Consider the following 1,308-nt stretch of genomic DNA (forward strand, 5'->3'; position numbering starts at 1 on the left):
ATCACTTTTCTTTCAGGTACTCTCTCTCTCTGTGGTATACCACCTCTAGCTCGTTTCCGGTCCAAAGATGAAATTATTGCAAAGAGTTGGCTACGTTCCTTTCCCCCCGGATGTATAGCCTCATTCACAGCAGTTCCAACTGCTTTCTACATGTTCCGCATCTATCTCCTCACGTTTGAGGGGAATCTACGCGCCGGTGGCGGTACCAATTCATCCCATTCCTCTATGAATAGTGTCATTCGGAGTAACACCAAAACGATAGCAACGAGTGGAGATGGGTATGATGTTCCTCCACCCCCGCGAGACGAAGGAGTCGATTCAGCAGGAGGTTATGACGGGGAAGATTCAGTCGATAGAAAAGTTTCTGCAGAGTCCAATATTCGTTCTGAGTCTCTATATCCTAAGGAATCAGACGTTTCGATGGTATTGCCTTCAGTAGTACTGTCGATACCAACTTCGTTGGTTGGATCAATAGGAGTCAATCTCGCTGGAGGAGAAACTGGTCCCGATTTGCTATCCGAGTGGTTAACTCCCCTTGCAGGCTTTTCAGAGGACAACAACAATCCCGAAAATTTGGTACAATTGCTAATAGATTCAGCAGGTTCGGTTGGTCTATCACTAGCCGGAATATCTATCTCCTACGTGATTTATGGACCGATATCCTCTCACACACAACCTTGCGGTGATATTGATCCTTTTGCCAAACAATCTATGGGTTCATTTAACCGTCTCATTGGGGACTGGTCACACAACCGGGGTTACATCGATCATTACTACGATATCCTTCTAGTGAGAGGTATTCGATTCCTGGGTGAGTTAACTCTTCTTTTCGACCAATGGGTAATTGACGGAATTATTAATGGCACCGGTATTTTGAGTTCCATAGGTGGAGAAAGCGCAAGATATGGGGAGGGCGGGAGAGTATCTTCTTATTCATTCGGATTGATGATTGGTATTATTCTACTGCTAACTGCCTTCGTTTCTCTTGTCTCCTAAGAGTTTTTTTCTTCTCCTTTCCAAGATATTCCTTATACCTCTATAAGTATCCTGTGACTATTCTACTATGTTTTCCGGAAAAGGAGAAATAGAAACTAGTGATTGGTGATCGATCGATATGCATCTTGGGGTTGGGGGGGGGGCGATCAATCACGACCAAGATCAACCATGACCGAGATCTTCCACACCAGCCCCCCCCCCGATTCGTAGGCTCTATCCGAGAAGGCAAAAGGGATTGCTATCATTACTGCTTCTTCCTATAATGAGAGTTAGGGTGTACGCGAGGTTCATGAAGTCTCGAAGAAAGCTTTG

This window comes from Dipteris shenzhenensis, unplaced genomic scaffold (genome assembly GCF_047967505.1).
Source record: "Dipteris shenzhenensis isolate YYH24624 ecotype China unplaced genomic scaffold, Dip_SZ_1.0 scaf0136, whole genome shotgun sequence".
Classification (NCBI taxonomy): Eukaryota; Viridiplantae; Streptophyta; class Polypodiopsida; order Gleicheniales; family Dipteridaceae; genus Dipteris; species Dipteris shenzhenensis.